Source organism: Lolium perenne, chromosome 1, assembly GCF_019359855.2.
Source record: "Lolium perenne isolate Kyuss_39 chromosome 1, Kyuss_2.0, whole genome shotgun sequence".
NCBI classification, from domain to species: Eukaryota; Viridiplantae; Streptophyta; class Magnoliopsida; order Poales; family Poaceae; genus Lolium; species Lolium perenne.
The window spans coordinates 156370177-156388621 of record NC_067244.2 but is presented as its reverse complement, the minus strand read 5'-3'; the positions used below and the strand labels follow the sequence as shown (position 1 = coordinate 156388621).

Here is an 18445-nt window from a genome sequence, read left to right as displayed (position 1 = left end):
TTTCGGTTAATACAATTATAGCATGATATATAAACATTTATCATAAACATAAAGATATAAATAATAACCACTTTATTATTGCCTCTAGGGCATATCTCCTTCAAATTCCCTCCCGGAGGGGGAAATCGACGCCATCGTCACCGCCATCAAGTTGGACATCATCTCCATCACCATCATCATCATCTTCATCATCATCACCGCCGTCTACACCGCTGCACATCGTTACCGCTGTAGCAATTTGGGTTTGATCTTGATTGTTTGATAGGGGAAACTCTCCCGGTGTTGATTTCTACTTGTTATTGATGCCATTGAGTGAAACCGTTAAACCAAGGTTTATGTTCAGATTGTTATTCATCATCATATCACCTCTGATCATGTTCCATATGATGTCTCGTGAGTAGTTCGTTTAGTTCTTGAGGACATGGGTGAAGTCTAAATGTTAGTAGTGAAGTATGGTTGAGTAATATTCAATGTTATGATATTTAAGTTGTGGTGTTATTCTTCTAGTGGTGTCGTGTGAACGTCGACTACACGACACTTCACCTTTATGGGCCTAGGGGAATGCATCTTGTACTCGTTTGCCGATTGCGGGGTTGCCGGAGTGACAGAAACCTAAACCCCCGTTGGTATATCGATGCAGGAGGGATAGCAGGATCTCAGAGTTTAAGGCTGTGGTTAGATTTATCTTAATTACTTTCTTGTAGTTGCGGATGCTTGCAAGGGGTATAATCACAAGTATGTATTAGTCCTAGGAAGGGCGGTACATTAGCACAGGTTCACCCACACAACACTTATCAAACCAATGAAGATTAATTAGCCGTATGTAGCGAAAGCACTAGACTAAAATCCCGTGTGTCCTCGAGAACGTTTGGTCATTATAAGTAAACAAACCGGCTTGTCCTTTGTGCTAAAAAGGATTGGGCCACTCACTGCAATTGTTACTCTCGCACTTTACTTACTCGTACTTTATTCATCTGCTACATCAAAACCCCCTGAATACTTGTCTGTGAGCATTACAGTGAATCCTTCATCGAAACTGCTTGTCAACACCTTCTGCTCCTCGTTGGGATCGACATTCTTACTTATCGAAGATACTACGATACACCCCCTATACTTGTGGGTCATCAGGGGCTACTGGCTCGCCTTCCATAAAAGCGGAGGTCCTAGGGTTTCCTTCACGCTAAGACGACGATCTTCTTGATGCTTTCCCTATTTGATATGGTCGAAGTTTTGAGTTCCGGAAGAGCTCCGCTAACGAACTTCATTGGGCATGTCAAGCCTGGAGATTGCTGGATTGGATGTGATTCGATCGCGTGTACCCTTATTTTTTTTCCTGCCGTTTGTTTCAGGAGGGAACGACGCGAAGCTCTACTATCTGTTACCATCATGAGACATGTCTTTTAAGTTCTATGGTGAAGTCAGAGGCGAAGGATGTCATAGAAGGAGAGAACTGATAACTAGTAATGGTGGTTCGAGTCTTTGTGACGATGATGAATTTACTTGGTGATTCAGTATTCGTAGCAGCAGGGGCATGCAAGTGGGGGCAACGTGGGAGGTGAAGTTTAAAGTCTTACCTTTCAGGTTGAAAATCCTAGGTCTGATATTAATTGATTGTGTCTGATAATGGTTTTGTTGAAGATATTGTTTTGAGAGTGCAGACTTTTCCATGGTGAAAATATATGATCTATGATCGGACAACGACATTGTTTGTGCATTGTTTCCTTCTTGAAGACGTTACTCTTGGCGAGTTTGAACTTCATGCGTTGCCTTCTGCTATAATAGTGAGACTTTTTTTTATATTTCATCTTCTTCTGTAGATGTGTGTATTCTTAATATTATTAGGGGATTTCTTTGTAACAGAGGCCAGATATTATTAATATCTTGCGGTTTTAATATATTTCTTTGTCGAAAAAGGCAATTGTTCAATCATCTGCTAACATGCTCAGGGGAAAATGACATGTCCGTCAGTGCGCGCTTAAACTATACTAGTATACAAAAATCAACCGTAATCTTTCGATATATCTGGATAAGGGTGACGAGGCGGCACCCAGAAGTATCCAACTAGAGAAAAGCATCTTCCATTTCGGCTACACACGTCTGATTCCATCATGGTCTATTCTTGTGTAACACCTATATATCTTGTCATCACTGTCATGCCATGAGGTCGGGAGCGATCAAGACACTGATGATTCGTCCGTCTGATCAAGCAAATCTCTTATCTGCTCCGTCAGCACGAATCCAGTACTCCTGGGACGCCAGTAGTAGTAGAAGAGAAGGAACGTTGGGCTCTTGCTGTATTGTTTGTTGGGTTTATATGGGCGACCAAGATAAAGTAGGACGATCCGGTCGTTATCCTGAAGCCTGGAGGTGGGTTGGGCGTGTGTCCACTTGTCCAAGCTGATTTGGGAACCAACACGGACGGCATGCCACCGCTGACCATCCTTTCTTCCCAGCCCGTCCATGGAAACATCCCCTGCTCAAGGCATGCTAGTACGGACTAATACTATTCTTCTTCTCTTTCGGTACAAGACACATGTACAGTACTTCAGCTTCATGATTCGTCAAATGGCCGTACCAGCTTCGCTACGTCCTCTGCTTCATGGAATCAGTAGCTTCATTGGTTGGATGACTAGCAAGTTCACAGTTTGAAGACTCTGGGAAACCACGCGGGGAAGAGAGATTGACCAACGCACACAACGAGGAACGCCGCAGGTTGCTGCCGAGTGCCCCTGATCTTTGACGAGAAACTGCTTTTCTCCTATTCCGACGAGTCAGAGCACACGCAGCGCTGCATGCGGAGGAGAAGATCCGGATATCCCACGTCCAGCAAAAGGTGACTACGACTCATCTTTGACCGAGGCCATTTCACTCCTCGATCCAAAGCCCGATCGGAACTGCCCTCGGTTACTCGGTCGTCCAACTCTTTAGCGCTATCTGATGGGCTCCTAATCATCAAGATCAAGGACGGAGTGATTACTTACATTTGTGTGGACAAAATTTGGATCTGTCCACAGCCCACCGGTCTCTGGCGCATGCACCGTTGCCTGGGTGCTCGCCCTCTCCTACGGAGTTTGAAGTGGTTGCACGCCAAGTACTTCGAGTTCATCGTTCACATCATCGAGGACCCTTTCGATAGAAAGAGATTATTAGACAAGTTCGCTAAATTTATTGTCGGCCGAGCCGGACGGCGTGAACCTGCGGGAAGCTAGCTACGGCTTTTGCCGGTGGTCCGTTGATGACCCTTGTTCGACGGACAACGCAAGATGTACCTCAACGATGGATTCAAGATGTTTACCCGCGCCCACATCATGGAGGTTTGGATGCCTGATGCACTGCCTCTGCGAAGGAGATGGTGACACGAGCGTCTGGGTGTTCGACGACTAATCCTGCCGCATGCACTACCAAGACGACGACTCCAGCGAAGACATCGCCAACATCGACAACTAGCTGTAGGTTGTTTTTCTTTGCAGCAGAGGTGACAAGTGCCAGTTGAATTCACTAGTGTAGATTTCTGGATGTTCTTTCATCGCAACAAAAAAGGCGCGGACGCACATAACCCTAATTTGGATGACTAAGTGTTATTTCTTCGCAACGAAGAAGGCGAAGGCCAGCAAAATCCACTAGTTAGGTTTACTCGTTTTACGGTATTTCAAATTATGTCACAATATCTATGTAAAATATTTATGTCTATCAATGAAAAAACTATTTGCAAACTTAAAATGCATCAGGCAGCTGGGCTACCCTGAAGCAAATGGACAACCGTGGTCAGGCAAAAAATTATGTGTCGGCAGCCCACCGCAAACAGACGCAGACAAACATTTTTTTGCGTTCGCTTTGCATCGGGCAGCTGGAGATATCCTAAAAGCGAAGATCATCCCAGTGTGCCAGACAGACCGGATATGGGGGCGTCCCTGCCTACAAACACGTACTTCAAATGGTCTATTCTGTAGATTTTTTTTTTTACCTTTTTCAACTGTAACTGAATAATTTAGTAAAGTTCGAACTTAAATGAATAGTTTAGCACATAAATAAGTAGTTCTATAACAAGTAAAAAATAAAATAAATAATTCATATAATTCAAATAAAACCAACTTGCCTCTCCTTTGAATCTCCACACCCGCTTGACAACATCATTTTGCAAGTGCACATGAGTGTCCGAATCACATATTTTCGCATGCATGGCATGGAAATCGGATAAATTGGTATGAATCGAATGATCAAGCTGGACATGTGAGGACCCTGGTTATCATACATACGATCATCCATGGCTAGATTCTTACGCCCACTCCAGATGATAATATTATGCAAGATCACACAAGCATTTATCGCCTTCTACATCTGTTCCTGAGACCAAGTAAGAGTAGGATACTTGACAATAACAAAATTTAGCTTGTAGCATACCAAATGTCTCCAATCCTTTCGATAACTCTTCTACTGCGAAGCAAAGTGAGACCCCTTCTGACCTAGAGGCTCACCCAATTGTATTCACAAATGTTGACCATCTTGAATCGATGCCATCGGCTAAGTAGTCGGAGTTGTCAGGTAGAGCTGGCATGGCCTTCAACAAGTCTATCAAACACCGGTGACTGATGTAGCATAGCATGTTATGTCATTTTGACAACCTGCCATGGTGAAAACACATGCCAAATCCAGAGGTCATAGTCTGTCACATCTTCAAATACCACACCGAAATTTCCATGTTGCCCTTTGTACATATTTTGACATGCAAATAGACAATTCTTGCAAGGACTAGTGCATGCAATCAATGTTTCGAGCATTTCAAGAAATCCTCTCGCTTCATTCCGTGCCATGATACGAGTTGTCCTTTCTTCATTTGACCTTCTCAAATAGTGTAGCCCAAACTTCCTAACCACCGACCTGCAAAATATGCACATGTATTCCCATACCGTGGACTCATAAATGCGTAGGTACTCTTGTTTTGTATCTCCAGGAACTACATATGAAAGCATCCTCTTTGCCACAATGCATTTCTGAGTTGATGAGAAACCAGGAATTTTGGTTGCATCTTTCTTCGTCTCGAAGTAGTTATCGAACTCTATCACACCATGTCGTATCGTCATGAACAACTTCTTGTCCATCCTAAGTCATCGGTCAAAATCCTTCGGGATATATAGAATTATTGACGAAATAGTTTGTGTACAACATGGTATGACCCTCCATTCTCTTCCTTGGCTTCAATTTCTTTCTCCCACACTTTGAACCTCCAGGATAGGGCCAACGCTCTCTTTCGATTGTAATCGTTCAAAAGCGACGAAAATCATGAAGTTCTCATCTTCATCGGCGCTAACATTGGCTTCCTCCTGCATGAACATATTCATCATCTCAACATCGCTATCCCGCATGAAGCGGACAAATGAAGAAGCAGGTGAGAGGCAAAAGGAGAGGCATGATCAGCGTAGAGAGGTGGCTATTCGACGGCCGGCGTCAAATTCCGCAATAGTTGTGGTGGCGATTTCACAGATTGGGAGCGTTGAGAGGTGATGTAGCAGTCGGAATGGGGCTGGGACACTGGCATCGTTTGTCGCTGTCCAACGTGGCATCGGCCGGGATGACCTGAGGATGCTGGACAACACATTAGGCGTGCCAGATAAAAGACTTTTGATAGGCTAAATTGGGTGAATTTTTCTCCGACATCCCCAAATCCTTTTAAAGGACGGTTTGAGTCTCAAATCCCTTTAAATGATGGTTTGAGTGACATTAAAGAACGTTTTGAGTGACACGGCTCAGATGCTCTACTCTAGCATGTCTCCTTGCTTATTCACTCATCTGCTAAAACAATTTTAGGAGAATTTCATGAATAGCGCCTCGCTCGTCCATCAGTGGCGAATTGTAAAGCATACTTTTTTTTGACAAAATTAACAGTGCTTGGTTTAGAGTTGCTGCCACCGAAAAGTGGCACAAATTCAGAACACTACTGTTCTAACCAAATGCAAAAATTCAGAAAAAATGTACCTCCGTCGTTCGGCCTCCTGTCGCCGTTTAGTGTAGCTACAAAATTAATCATATGTTTAACCTCCACCATTCAGCCTGGCACCATGCTACCTACGGTTCAGTCCGATGTCCCGCTGCCTGCCATTCAGCTTACTGGCCCGCTGCCTGACGGCTGCCCGCTGGAGCCTGTAGAACCTGGAGAAGTTCCCGAGCCGGCAAGACCTCCGTTGTTCACCTTCCTTCGATCTGGAGCCTGGAGGTCACTCGCCCCGGCCGCCACTGAAGTTCATGCGAAGTGGAGCTGGGACGAGTTGCCTAACGCCCAAAACTATGCCCAACAGTCCAAGTTTTCTTAACCTTTTTTCCTTTGGTTCAACAAGTTCCGCTCGTTAGCGGGTGTTACCACTCGGAATTCCTATATGCCGACCAGGTCGGCACCTGCACCGCACCGCACACCCCCGCGCGCGGTGTGAGCCGGCCCGGTTAGGCGTTTTTTCCTGTTTTTTCTTTCTTTTTTCATTTCCTTTTCTGTTTTCTATTTTTTTCTTTTCTGTTTCCTTTTTCACTGTTTCTTTTTTCTCACGTTTTATTTTATGTTTAAAACTAATTTTCGAAAATTATAAATTTTGAAAAATGTTCAAGTTTTGACTTTTTTTTGAACGAATTTCAAAATTTGAACAATTTTTTTAATCTTGAACGAATTTTGAAATTTGAACAAATTTTAAGTTTTGAACGATTTTTAAAATTTGAACGAATTTCGAATTTGAACAAATTTTTAATCTTGAACGAATTTCCAAATTTCAGAAGAATTTTGAATTTTGAACTAAAAAAATTCGAACGGTTTTTGAAATTTGAACGAATTCGAAATTTGAACAAATTTTAATCTTGAACGAGGAATTTCCAAATTTTGGAATAATTTTGAATTTTGAACAAAATTAAATCAAAATCTGAACATTTTTTATTTCCAAAATTTCGAACAGATTTTGAAATTTTGTTCTCCGATTTTTTTTTAGTTAGATATTGAAAAAGAAAAATATTAACAAAACAGAAATAGCAAAAAAAGGAAAAAAAACGTACCTACTACTAATGGGCCGCGGCCTAACCAACCGGCCTGGTCGGTGGGGTGTGCGGTGGCCCGTACACACCGACCAGGTCGGTGTACAGCACTCCCCATTACCACTTACCACGCGCCGCCTGCGCGAGGGTGCTTATTGGGCCGGCACATTTCGTTCGTTCGTTTCGTTTCGTCCTTCCTCGTTTGTCGATGTAGGCTGGCGGTTTTTCCGGTTTTGGGGTCAGATTTTCTGGTTCTTCGGTCTTGTTCGTTTTCTTGGTTTTTCGCTTTTCTCTATTTCTTTTATTGTTTGAATATTTTTAATTTGCACAATTTATAAATCTGAACAGTTTTTAAATCTGAGCAGTTTTCAAATCTGAACGTTTTTTCAACCTTGCACATATTTCAAATTTGATAAAATTTTAAATTTAAAAATTTAAATTTCAAATTTAAAGAAAATTCAAACTTCGAGAAAATTTTAAATTTTGAGCAAAATTTAAATTTCGAGAAAATTTCAAACTCTAGCAAATTTCGAATTTCAGTAGATTTCGAATTTTGAGCAAATTTTCAATTAGAGCAAATTTTGGATTCGTATAATTACTTTAAATTTGAACCTTTTCAACTTTGAACATTTTTATAATCTGATTTTTTTGCAAATCTAAATCCTTTTCAGAAAGATCATCAACAATGAAAAAAACACAGAGAAGACCTTTCTTGGGCCGCTAGGCCGGCCTAACACGTAGGCGCGTGGGGGAACCCTGCGTGCGTGCGCTATTCCCGCATGCTCGCGGGCGGGGTATAGGGAAACCATGCTAATTGTGTCAATTTGCGAGGGAAAACCTATACACCGATTAGGTCGGAAGTTACCGCGCGCCGCACACACCTGCGCGCTGTATGGGCCGGCCAGCGCGATGTTCTGTTCTGTTTTCTGGATTCTTTTTTAATAAAAAAAATGTTCAAAAATGAAAATGTTCAAAAATGAAAAAATGTTTAACTTTTTAATTTTTTTTTCAGATTTTGAAATATTTAACTTAAAAAATCTTCAACTTTTTTAAAATGTTCAAATTTAAAAATCGTTCAAACTTACAAATTGTCCAAATTTAAAAATCGTTTAAAGTTAAAAATCGATCAAACATGAAAATCGTTCAAACTTAATTTTTTTTCAAATTTAAAAATCGTTCAAACTAAAAAATGGGTCAAACTTAAAAATCGTTTAAACTTGAAAAACATTCAAATTTAAAAATCATTCAAAATTAATCGTTCAAACTTGAGAACTGTTCTAATTTTTTAAAATATATTTTTAAGAACATTCGTATTTTACAAATATTCATTTTGTGATTTTTTTTGAAAATACTCGGTTTATGGAAAATAAAAAAGGAAACAAAAAAACGAAAATTACCTTCTAGTGGGCCGCGGCCCAGCTAGGCACCGAATGCCACAACACAGGGTGTGCGCTGCGAACCCCGCGCAGATCTGGTCGTCAAACAGGAGCTCCCAATTTGCGGCCGGACGCGTATCCGAGTACTTTTTTTTGAGCGGGGAAAAGGCCTTTATTAATCAGAGGTAACCGATACAAGGAATCCCTCTGGTGGCCTAACTAGCCACACCCGGCGGCCTGGTGCATCATAAACTGCACTCCTAGCTAAACAGTGTGCTTCTTTATTCGAAATCCTAGCTTCGTGGCGGAACTCAAGAGCATCAAACTCGCCCTTAGACTCCCTAATTTCTCTCACAATGTGAGCATAACTGCCGAGAGTCCCCTCGGCCAAGCTAGTGACAACATTCATGCAGTCCGTTGCCACCATGATCCTCCTGGCGTGTATGTCCTTTGCCAGGGCACAAGCCTCCCTGCAAGCCAGGGCCTCCAGAGTCTCAGCGCTGGATTTTCCTGGGAGCACGAGCGTCGATGCCCCCGCAAACACGCCATTCTCCGTCCTGGCTATTGCCGCCACCGTGCCTCGACCGCCGTTCTTGCCCACCGCGGCGTCAACATTGATTTTGGTCATCCCCCTTGGTGGCGGGATCCATCCCGGCGTCCGCTGCTCCGAGGCGGTAGCTGGCTTTTTCTTCCTCAGATCCTCACACTTTTTCAGGTCCGATACAAACCTCTCCACGAACAGGTGAACCGAAAGAGGGCTCTGAAAAATCTGCTCATGTATCGCCTTTCTTCTTGCGTGCCATATAGCCCATAGCGTTACTAGCACCTTCGTAAGATCATCATGCTTCAGGGTTTGGATCAGACCTGCGACCCACGCCCTTGCATCGCCATCGTTCGACCGGCTGACATGTTCCGTTACTTCTTCATCTAACAATGCCCACACACATCGGGACATAGAGCAGTCCAGTAGCGCGTGCCGCCAAGAATCACAGGCCCCGCACAACTGGCAGCGGTCGTCGTCTGCCATACCCCGTCTATATCTCAGCTCGTTCGACGGCAGAGACTGCATGGCTACCCTCCAAAGAAAGACCCTAATCTTTGACGGAACTTGGGTCTTCCAAAGCGAGCTCCATTCCTTTGCTATTCCTTCCTCGTTCGAGCTTGTGGCCCTACTATCCAGCCACGCCTCGCGCCTCTCCCGCGTGTCGACCAACATGCGGTATGCCGAACGCACGGAGAAAACGCCCTTCCGCTCGTAATGCCAAGCCCAGAAGTCGTCGTGTCTCCTGCTGGGCAGAGGGATCTCCTTGATCACGTCAACATCCATTGGTAAAAAACATTCCCTTAGCTTCTCCTTAGATTCCTGGCCAGGCACGCCATGGGCCGAAGCATCCCATCCCTCGGTAGCCAGTTATCGTTGCACGGGTCCGTGTGCTCCCCCGTGCCAATCCTTCTCACCAACCCTTGCTTAAGGACTTGTATACCTTCATGAATTCCTCGCCAAACCTGAGAAGGCGAGGAGCCTATCTCAGCTTGCATCATGTCTATGTCAGGGAAATATTTCGCCTTCAAAATCCTTGTGCTCAATGCCGCCGGACTCTGCAGCATGCGCCACCCCTGGCGCGCAAGGAGGGCCAGGTTAAACAGCTCCATGTCCTTAAACCCTAGGCCTCCCAAGCTTTTTGGTTTGCACATCTCTCTCCAGGAAACCCAGCAAGGCTTTCTCCCGCCCTCGCGACTCCCCCACCAGAATTTCCGAATCAGGCCATTTATATGATCACACAACCCTTTAGGCAAAAGGAAACATGCCATAGAGAAAATCGGCACAGCCTGGGCCACCGACTTTATCAGTATGTCTTTCCCTCCCACCGATAGTAGTCGCTCCATCCACCCCTGGATTTTATTCGAGATTCTATCTTTGATATATTTGAAAGCTCTCCCTCTTGAACGCCCCACGTCTGTAGGCATTCCTAGGTACTTCTCCTGGAGTGTTTCATTCTGAACTCCCAAAACAACTTTCACTGCTTCCTTCGTCACGCTCGGACATCCTTTGCTAAAAAAGATAGCAGATTTGTCCCGATTTATCCTCTGACATGACGCCATACAATACCGATCCAGAATGTATTGGATCTTCACCGCACTCTCCGTATCCGCTTTGAAAAGCAACAGGCTGTCATCTGCAAAAAGGAGGTGGCTGACCGCCGGAGCGGTTGGCGCCACCTTTAGTCCGTGTAGCTCCGATGATAAACTGTGGTGTTTTAAAAGGCACGAAAGGCCCTCTGCTGCCAACAAGAACAGATCTGGGGAGATAGGATCCCCCTGTCGCACCCCTCGCGAGGGAGTGAACGGCTGTAACTTCCCTCCATTGAAGAGGACTTGGAAAGAGACCGTTGTTACTAGTCGCATCACCATCCGAACCCATAGCCGGTGGAAACCCATCTTGATCATGACGGCCTCCAGGTAATTCCATTCCAGCATGTCGTACGCCTTGAGCGCACAAAAGCGATTCTTCTTCGCCTTATTCCGCTTCATAAAATGCAGACATTCGTACGCGGATATAATATTGTCCGTAATCATCCTCCCAGGCACAAACGCCGACTGTTCCTCTGCGATTATATCTGGTAACACCACTTTCAATCTGTTAGCCATCACCTTGGACGCTATCTTATATATAACATTGCGCAGACTAATAGGTCGGAACTGACCCAACTCCTCCGGACTAGCTACTTTTGGTATCAGCACAATGAAGGTTTGGTTCACCTCCCTCATATCGTCCTCACCCTTGAGCACACGAATTACAGCCAAGGTCACTTCTTCACCACATATTTCCCAATGGGTCTGGAAAAAATGTGCCGGGAAACCATCCGGGCCCGGTGCTTTTGTAGGAAACATCTGAAAGAGGGCGATCTTCACCTCTTTCTCCTTGATCGGCTTCAGTAGAGCATCATTCATCTCTGCTGACACTGATGAGGGGATTACGCTGATAACCTCCTCCATATTTGAGACCCCTTCAGATGTGTACAAGTTCTCATAAAAACTAGTGGTTAAGTTGGCCATCTCTCTGTCATCCTCCGTCATCGTCCCATCAGGCCGTTTCAGCCTGTTTATACGGTTCCGCTTCTTCCGCTGGCTCGCCCTTAGGTGGAAAAAGCGAGTATTCTTATCCCCCTCCGCTAGCCATTGCACCCTGGACCTTTGTCTCCACATCACTTCTTCCCTTTCATATAAAGCAATAAGCCGCTCAGTAACTTTCGTCTCCTCATATGATGGCTGCACCCGTTGGAGCTCCGCTCGTAACACCGCCAGTCTGTCATTCAATTATCGTATCTCTCTCTGGACATTGCCAAACGTATTCCGACTCCAGCTGCCTAGAGACTCGGACACTCGCGCAAGCTTGTCCCTAAGTTGGGACATGTTGGTAGCCTTCCCATCCTCCTTCCAGGCATCCTCCAGGAAAGGTTTAAATTGGTCGTGTGTTTCCCACATCAGCTCATAGCGGAAGAGCTTCTCCTCTGTCGCTCGCCGCTCCCTCCTCGATTCTCTCCACCGTAGGAAAATCGGTCCATGATCAGATGACGCTCCACTAAGGTTGCGCACAACAGCCAAAGGGAACCGATCGGACCACTGCGTCATCGCTAAGGCACGATCGAGACGCACCCTGCAGAACGATCCTCCTGCCACCCGTTTCTCGAACGTCCAAAAGTTACCCTCGAATCCCAGATCAGCGAGCTCACACACGTCAATCGTGTCACGAAACCCTGCTATCTGAGCTAAGTTTCACTCTCCCACACCGTCGTGTTCATGTCGGTGTAGTACTTCGTTGAAATCCCCTATGCACATCCATGGCAAAGATGAAGCTGCACGGATCCGTTTCATCATATCCCATGTCTTGTACCGCTCCGATGTCTGGGACTCTCCATACACGCACGTCAGCCTCCAAGGCTCATCCTCCCCTTCAGTTATTCGTGCATCTATGTGGTACCGAGAATACGGCAAAATTTCTACCTTTATTTCATTGTTCCAAAAACACCGAGGCCGCCACTGCGCCCCGTACTACTTACAGCAAAGCCATTATCATAACCTAGTGTTCTTGCTAGTGCTTCTACCCTCGCTTTTGGCAGATGAGTTTCCACCACACAAAGGATGGTAGGCTTAAACCGCCTCACGAGGTCCCGGAGCTCTCGAACTGTCGCATCGCTCCCAAGACCGCGACAGTTCCAACATACGCAACTCATTGCTCCTGGCGGTGCCCCTCCACGGAGCCCGCCTCATCAGAGTTGCTTCCTGACATTCTTGGTCTTTTTGGATCAGGCTTCACTGGCGAGGCGTCCCCCACCTTGGTGCCTTCCATCTCTGCCACCAACACGATATCCAGGTTCTTCCTAGCATTAGGGTCACCATGCCCATCATTCAGCATCAGACGGCCTCCCGCCCCCGGGGCGGCTGCCTCTCCCTTTCCCGCTCTCGGTGGCGTGGCTCCTGGCGGCCTTTTCCGTGAAGCGGCCGCCCCATTGCCCCGGCCTCCTCCTCTTCCTCCGCGGAAATTCTCCCGAGGCGTCTCCCTCATTCGCACGCCCGACGAGCTGGGTTGCCAGTCTTCCATCGGCGCGATCATCCACGCCCCATACTGCATTGCCGATTGTTCATGCACACCGTCCTCGCACTCCTCAACACCGTGGCCAAGAAGCCCACAAACATCACAAAATTTTGGTAGCTTCTCGTATAGGACTTGGAACATCAGCCGTTCGCTCCCTTCCGGGTGCAGCCCAACAACTCTGGTCAGAGCCTTATGGACATCTAGCTTGACCCTAACTCTGACGAAGCTTGTACCACTGGCTCCCAGTGCATACATCTCTGCTCCAAGCACCTCTCCAATACGTGCGGCCATATCACGCACGATATCATCCTTCCGAAACAGCGGTGGGATCCCCCGCACCTAAACCCAGGCATGGAGACGGTTAAGAACCACCGAGGCCGGGTCTGCCACACCATCGTAAGGCTCCACCATCACACCCATCTGGCGGAATATCCAGGGACCATCATTCATCACCCTGTTCCAGTCTCCCAAGCAAGATACCTAGAGAATAAACAGATTATCTTCTACAAGCCGTATCGTCCATGACTTGGCGAAACCCCAAGCTACATCCATCTTCTGAAAAAACAGCTGGTTTCCAAAGTGCCTAGTGGTATGCACTCTAACCACCGCCATCCAGCGAGCACCTTCCTTCAGGTTCACCACGTCCTCCTTCGGGAGGACGACATCATCAAGTTCCTCATCCTTCAAGATCAGCTTCTTCAACATCTCCTGCAGATCCGTCGGGGGTTTTGATCCCGACGCACCTCCTTCCTTTGGCATCTTTGCCGCCATCAGGTCCGCCTTCTCCCAGATCGGATCGCCCGCCGCTCAACCACGACGTCGCCCACCGCCGCCAAGGCCGGGTAGACGTACCAGGACGTCCCCTTGATCAGCCCGAGCGGAGCGGAAGGCAAGTGAGGAGGAGCGGACGTCGATCGGAGCCGGTGTCACCTCTCGCCGCGGTGATCGCCTGCGAGACCCAAACCCTAGACGCGAGAGGCGAAAAGGTATCAACTAAATGCCGGCGCGTATCCGAGTACGTGATGTGCATAAGTTAAGTGGGCTAACCTACTTAATTGTGGCCCAATTAACATGCTAGGCCTTCGTTCGATTTTGTTTTTGCTCATGCACATGCACGTGGAGGTAGCTCCGCAAACCCTATACATCGACCAGGTCGGCGCGTACTGCGCGCCGCACAACCCGCGCGCGGTACGGGCCGGCCCAGTTAGGTGCGGGCAGCCTCCTTTTTCGATTTTTCTTTTCTTTTTTGTTTCTTATTTTTTGTTTCTTATTTTCCTGTTTTCTTTTTTCTGTTTTCGTTTTTCTTTTGTTTTTCCTGTTTCCTTTTTTCAAATTTTATTTTCCAGATTCGAAAAATAGAAATATTTTAAAAAATTCAAATTAAAAAAATGTCCAAATATAAAAAACCGTTCAAATTAAAAAACCGTTCAAATTTAAAATCGTTCAAACATGAACATTGTTCAAACATGAAAAAATGTTCAAATTTAAAAACCGTTCAAGTTTAAAAATCGTTCAAACTTGAAAATTGTTCAAACATAAAAGTGGGCAAATTTAAAAACCGTTCAAATTAAAAAAACCGTTCAAACGTGGAAAATGTTCAAATTTTGAAAAATATAATTTTTGAAAATTATTCAAAATATAAAAGCATTCAAATTTTAAAACAGTTGAATTTTAAAATGTTCATATTTTGAAAAAATCTTGAAAAATCATTTCATAAAAAATGTTAAATTTTGAAAAATAAAAATATTAGTAACAGAAAAAAACAGAAGAAAGAGAAGAAGAAAAAAAAAATCGTACCTGAGCTAATGGGTCGCGACCCATACTACCAGACCTGGTCGTTGGGGATGTGCAGCACCCCGCCCGGGCCGACCAGGTCGGCGTATAGCAGTTCCCGGTAGCTCAACCTCTTTTTTTTTTTGGCAAGCAGGTAGCTCCAGCACGTTACTAAAAGAGGCTAGCTGCTCGTCTTTTGCTGCAGTGTTCTTTTTAGCAAAAAACATAGTATGATTTTTTTGTTTACTTCGAAAATCCGTGAATTCAAAATATGTTGATGGATTAAAAATTTTATGAAATATTAAATTATTTGATAATTTAAAAACTATTCATGGATTTGAAAAGCGTTCATGGATTTTAAAAATGTTGGCTGATTTGAAAAAATCCAGATTCAAAAAATGTTCGGGAATTCAGGAAATTGTTCGCGGATGTGAAAATTGTATGCATATTTCAACAATGTTGGGGAATTTGAAAAACTTTAGATTTCGAAAAATTGTTCGCGGATTTGAAAAAATTTCATGGATTTGAAAATAGGTAAGATTTGAAAAGTCCAATTTTTTAAAATATTTGGATTTGAAAAAAGATAGTTTTTTTGTTTTTAAAAAGTATTCATATTGGAAAAAAATTGTTCACATTTGAATAGAAAATAAAAATAAACAATAGAAAAATGGAATAAGAAAAAATAAAAGTACAAAAAATAAAAAGGAGAAGAGTAAAATACAAACCTAAGAAAACTGACCGGAACATTCCAAAACGGGGAAAAATATATCAAAATACACCATATCACTTGGGTCAGCGGGTGCTATAAACGTCAAATTGGAATTGTTGAATGCCTACACATAATTTTGTTTGGAAAATGATCCCATCCCCCAGGGGGATCACACGCCCAGCTTACCATACCACAAGATAACATGATCTCATGTGGTACATTCTTCATTCTTCATGTGTTGATCAACTTGAATTCAACATTGTATCTTTTCATGCCCTATCATAACACCTTGATCATTCATTGCTTAACACATAAGCTAGAGCATGACTAAATTGAGTTCCGCACAAGAACCCTATCTACATTTGTTTCTTTGATCATATCATATTCTTCTCTTGAAATCGATAATTTTAATACTAATAATTAAGGTATATCTCTATCATATCATATTCTTCTCTTTTATTAACAAAAATCAACAAGTTCTTGTTTTCAAAAAAGTGTTCATGGTCCCAAAAGTCGATCATCTATATCGAAATAAATATTTATGTAATTTCAAAAAAAATCACATCTTTTTTCTTTATGTAGGCAACAATTTTGTAGATGCATACACATTTAATATTTGGCGTTCGATGAATATTGTTTTACAACCTATTTTTTACCATTATTGAACTATATTATAAGTCAACACTTCATAAAGTCTTTGAGGTGTATTACTCCCTCATTCCTGAAAAAGATATCGCAAACTTATTTAATTTTATGGAAAAACAGGGCATTGCCCCAGCTCCATTCTGAAACCAAGTTTTACATCGGTTTTCACTTACAAGCCACCAACCCTGATATTGCCATGACAAACAAGTTTTCCATCTACTTTTCTACCACACCAAAAGGACATCCAAACAGGAGCAAACTCGGAAGTTTTTAAACGGCCAGACATATAGAGATGGAAGGAGAGGGGAAACAGAAAGCTAGGGCCTCTCTAGGACCCTAAAGCCCTCGCCGTCGCCCACCAGCATCAACGCGTTAGCACCCAAAGTCCTCGCCAGGTCTTCCGCTGTGATCAGCATAGGCCCCAAACCCCTCGCACCATTCAAGTTACATACTTCCAGCATCGTTCTGGCCTTCTTATCCGGGGTCAATCAGGCTCCGGCCACGATAACAGAGGTGGCATTCGAGCAAGCAGCTCCAGTTGATTCAACATTGTCGTCAATCTTCCTCTTTCTTCCTCTTTCAGCAGAATTTTTCATTGAGCAAGGTTGTAGACCATTTTTCTCCACATCACCTGCATGCTAAACCATTGAGAACGATTGAAAACCATGTCATTCCTGGTAATCTAGATACTTCTTAAAATAGCAGCATACAACATATTATTTAACTAATTGAAATTTAGATGTATCTATACACTAAATTGTATCACTACGGGAACAACTCCATATGCCGACGGCCCCTTACCGTCGGCACAACTACTTCAACCGTCGATACCGGCTGTGCCGACGGACCGTCGGCACAGGCTGGTCGGCACATCTTTGGTCGGGGTAGCTTCCATCACCGTCGGCACAGTAGACCACCGTCGGCACACGCTGCACCGACGGCTGGGACGGTGGCCGTCGGCCGTGCCACCGTCGGCACGGGACGTTGCTCGTCCGCAACGGCGTGACGGCGCTGGCGAAGGCCGTTAGGCTGTGCCGACGGTTTCACCGTCGGTACAATAGCCCAGATTTTCCCAGAATGCAACGGCGCGAAAACTGAAAAAATTTGAAACTGCCAAAAAAACGCGCGCTGGGCCAGCTGTGCCGACGGTGTCACCGTCGGCACAGACCCTGCCATTTGGCGCAGCTATGGGCCTGTGCCGACGGTGACACCGTCGGCACAGCCGACCCAGGTTTTTTTCAGTTTTTTGCCATTTTGGCTCTATTAGCTCAGAAAATTGCAGAAAATGCACATATTATAACATTGAATGTCCAGTAACATATATAGCACCATAGAGCACAAAGATATCACCGTATAGCACCAAAACTCACAAATATAGCATCAAATCTCACAAATAGCACAAATATAGCATACAAGACCATGGTACATACACGGGATCCACTACAAAGATGAAGCGTGCCATCATATGCTAGTACAATGTAGAAACTATGGTGGTGCACCACCCGAGAGACGATCTAGCTCCGAGTGGGTGAAGCGAGGCCGCTGTACTTCGACGGTGCTCGGGGAGGTAGAACCACGACGAGAGCCACCGGAAGCAGAACCATGCCGAGGTTCGGCAGAAGCACCAGGAGAACAGCGACCGGGGTGCATCGGCGTACCATCAGGAGCGTCGTTCCCGGATTCTCCCAATCCCTACATGTTGGAGGGAGTTAGCAACTTAGCCATGTCACACCAAGTTAGCAACTTAGCCAAGTTAGCAACTTACCGGGGTCAACTGACGCTGACGCTTGTACATGATATAGAACTCCTCCTTGGACGGGAACACTGGCGTCGGCCCCGGATGAGGTGGCTCTGGGAGTGGTTCCTCTCGCACTCCAGTCATCATGAACCGAGTGAAACTCTGCAAGAAACGGGAGAGATAGCTCAGATTCAAACATGGGGACTTATGATGTTTTGCAACCATAGAGATTGAAACTTACCGCCATCTGGTTGCTCGTCCACTGGACATAGGCATCTTTCACAAGGTCATGCTCCTTAATCTTCTCGAGATACTCCTCGTAAGCTACTGCATAGGCCTCCTCGAGTTGAGTCTACAATTTCAGAAATAATGCGTCTCATCAACATAGCCATTCAGGAACAAGAGTCAAAACAGAGGATGAAAGTGTGGATGACTTACATCCACCTCTACCCGAGAACGGCATGTAGTCCGCGAGGAGGTAGCGTAGCTGCCGGAGGGGAGGGTAGCCTTGATCTGCGTGAAGTTCCTCTGAGGCTTGAAACCCCAAAGAAGGCAGCAGGACGTCCATGCGGCTGGCCGGACCCCGCCAGCATCATCGC

General features: G+C 45.0%; 1 long non-coding RNA gene across 1 annotated transcript; it reads right to left on the bottom strand.

Annotated features, from left to right (window-relative positions):
• Nucleotides 1–17667: 17667 nt before the first annotated feature.
• Nucleotides 17668–18166, bottom strand: LOC127334638 (uncharacterized). The gene is made up of 3 exons (XR_011747545.1): nucleotides 18088–18166; nucleotides 17874–18008; nucleotides 17668–17800 (listed from the first exon to the last, which is right to left on the bottom strand). It is a non-coding gene; the product is annotated as an uncharacterized lncRNA (long non-coding RNA).
• Nucleotides 18167–18445: the final 279 nt, after the last annotated feature.